Here is a 3,724-nt window from a genome sequence, read left to right on the forward strand (position 1 = left end):
TTTTGGTTATTGTGCCTTTCAGATTCCCAATTTCCACTTAGTTCTTTTTTATATCTCCTGTTTCTTAGCTGAGACTTTCCATCTCTTTGCTGAAGTTTTCTTTTTTTTTTTCATTTGTTTCCAGCCTGTTTGAAATTGCTTGTGGATGCATTTTTTTTTCATGTCTGCTTTGAAATCTTTGTCAGATAATTCTAACATTTTTGTCATCTTGGTTTGACACCCATGGTTCTCTTTTTCACTCTGATTGAGATTTTTCTGGTTCTTGGTATGATGAGTGATTTTTTATTGAAACCTGGACTTTTGTGGTATTTTGCTGTGAAACTCTGGATCTCATCTAAGGCTCTGGTTTAACAGGCATGCTCGGACACCACTCCAGCAGAGGAAGTGTGAGGGTCTACCTCATCACCACAGGGAGGGGTGCAAGAATTCCAGGTTTTCATAGCCTCCACTGGTACCAAGGGGAAGGGAGTCAATACCACTGGGCAGTGGTTGGAGCCTTTGTGTCCACTGGGCAATGGTGGTGGTGGTGGGGCATCTTGTTCCAGCCTGGTGAGGGAGGACAATAGGCTTCTCACATGAGACAGCAGGCTTTTGTTGGGGCTTCTTGGTTTTTTTTGGTCTGTGCCCATTGGTATTTCTGGGTTACTGGTTTCTTCAGCTGCAAGTGTGAGATACACAAGGCAAAAAGCAAACCCAGGGAACTCACCACTGTGTCATTCCTCAGGGCCTGAAGTCTTCAGCTGAGGTCTTCTTCTCTCCCCCTTCCAGAGTCTTCTTCTGTTTGTTTTATATGAAATGTCCAGGGTGTTCAGTTGTTCATAATGAGAGGAGTAGGGAAAAGAGCATGTGTTCCCTCTTCCTGGAAATAGAAGACATAATATATGTACTTCCAGGAAAAAATAAAAAGAGACAGTGTTGGACCACACACACGCGCACACACACACACACACACACACACACACACGCGCGGGTGCGTGCGTGTGCACCTTGTTTACAAGAAGGTATACTGAAGAACTCAGAACAAAGTGCATTCTGCTGGGGAAATGATCACAATACTGAAGGCAGTGTTTGAGAATATCTGTCCATTATTATTGATTTAAAGCCCTGGCATGCTTCAGGGATTAAGGCTAAAGTTTTACCTTTAATGCTCCAGATTTGAAATAAGGCTTAACATAAGCAAAATTGGACTGAATCTTGCAGATGTTCAGAGATTCAAGTTATACATTTTTTAGTTGACTTGCCCATGATGGTACCGAAAGAGTATCGTTACAGCAATCAATCAAGAGATTGGTAAGGAAAGGAGAAAAAGACATTGCATGGTGATTTTAGACATAAACATGATTAAACTTAAGTTGCATTGATTTCATTAGTATTCCATGGGTATTTTGAACATTATACTGTCGATTCTGGTTAAATATAGAATATGGCGTCTATGAAAATTGAAGCCCTCTCAAATGTTTAAAGATGTCCTTCATTTAGAAAATCATAGTTGTTCTGTACATGATATGAACCTTTTTAACCCCTAATTTGCTTTCAGCTGTGATGAGGCAGAGGCAGACGCAGAAACTGAAGTGTTTACTTGAAAAATACTTCTTGATGGTAATTAAATCCATCCTGGAGAACAGAGGCTATGTTTATACATCTATAAATCCAAGAGATGGCGGGGACCAGAAAGATTGCATGCAGCTCACTGAAGAATGGACCAGGATTTGATTCATCCTTTCTTCTCTTTTGTTATTTGACATTTACTAATCCTCTCAACCCACCTCTACCTCAGGGTCTTCACCAATTTCATTGGAGATTCTGACTTTCCCGAGAACAAGGTGGTGTAAAGAATGGCAATGATTAGAAATGGAATGTGAGGGACTTCTTTGGTGGCGCAGTGGTTAAGAACCCACCTGCCAATGCAGGGGATGCAGGTTCGAGCCCTGGTCCGGGAGGATCCCATATGCCTCAGAGCAACTAAGCCCATGCGCCACAACTACAGAGCCTGTGCTCTAGAGCCCGTGAGCCACAACTACTGAGCCTGCGAGCCACAACTGCTGAGCCCGTGTGTGCACAACTACTGAAGCCCGCATGCCTAAAAGCCCATGCTCCGCAACAAGAGAAACCACCGCAATGAGAAACCTGCACACTGCAACGAAGACCCAACGCAGCCAAAAATAAATAAATAAATCAATAAATTAAAAAAAAAGAAATGGAATGTGATTTGAGATTAAGGTAGCGTACAAAGTTATCTTAAGTAGTTTCTTCTTCTCTTCATGTATTTTTTTTTTTATTGCGGTACGCGGGCCTCTCACTGCTGTGCATGTATTTATCCTTAAGTACATGTCCGTCTTTATTTCTGGCTTCTGGGGCCATTGTTCTTATTCCTCCATTAATGAAAGTAGTGGTTTGTTACATTTGTGCCCAGCTTGATGGGCACCTCCACAGGCACCATCCCTGTGATGACCCGGGGAGGTACATATATGAATTATACCCGGTTTAAGTAAGAGGTAACTGAGCTCCCATTGGGATAAGTGATGTCCCAGGTGGCAGAGTCAGGGATGAGCCCTGTCCAGGCTCCCGGCTTGCACGTGTGTAACCCTGCTCCTCCTTTTCTTCTCTGACGGCTACACACTGCACGACTCATGACTGTCTCTCATTCCTCCTAGCTGTGTACATAACTGGCTCAACTTAAGCCACAGAACTCAATACATTTTAATTTGGTGGTACAACTGACCATGTCTATCATTTCTTGCTCACGGAAATCAGTGGTGGGGACTTCAGTTTAGAAGTCACCTATTCCGATCACCTCGTGAAAATGTAAATGTAAGGATTTCAGTTGTTCGGGAAAGTAAGCCATGGTGGCTGGGAACCGGGCTGCACAGCAGGAGGTGAGCAGCGAGCAAGTGAGTGAAGCTTCACCTGCCTCCGCATCGCTCCCATTGACACCTGAGCCACCCCACCCCACCGCCCGTCTGTGGAAGGATTGTCTTCCACGGAACCGGTTCCTGGTGCCAAAAAGGTTGGGGCCCATGATTTAAGCAGCAGCGCAGGTCTGCCTGGTTCCCAGAGCACACTGCTGATCACAGGCGCTTCGCCTACAAGACGTCGTCCAGCATCTTCTGTGTTCCTGGCTCCGTGCCAGAATCACAAGGCAGGGAAAACGGGAGCCGCAAGGAAGTGTCTTTGTTTACACCAAGTTATTTTTTAACATCCTAACTAACATCTTTTTAACATCCTATTTACAGCATCCTAATAAAGGAGACTATTGGGTACAACTCAGCTTTTTGAGAGATGGAAATTTTCTGTGTAGGATCCAAGTGATTCAACTCTTGTTATTTGATAGCAAGCTTAGGCCTAGTATGTTTCCAACAGAATTAGTCATGACAAAAATATACTGAGTTAAATTAGCTTTTTTCCAGATCCAATGAAGAACACAAACATTTTAATGAACTAAATATGAATTTTAACTGTCAATACATAGATACAATTACAGTAGAGAATATTTTCCTTTTTTCTGTGGTTGTGCAATATTAGCAAGAAAAATTCTCTTCTTCAAAGATAATGGGCAGGGCTTCCCTGGCGGCGCAGTGGTTGAGAGTCCGCCTGCCGATGCAGGGGACGCGGGTTCGTGCCCCGGTCCGGGAAGATCCCACGTGCCGCGGAGCGGCTGGGCCCGTGAGCCATGGCCGCTGAGCCTGCGCGTCCGGAGCCTGTGCTCCGCAACGGGAGAGGCCAC

This window comes from Physeter macrocephalus, chromosome 10 (genome assembly GCF_002837175.3).
Source record: "Physeter macrocephalus isolate SW-GA chromosome 10, ASM283717v5, whole genome shotgun sequence".
NCBI lineage: Eukaryota > Metazoa > Chordata > Mammalia > Artiodactyla > Physeteridae > Physeter > Physeter macrocephalus.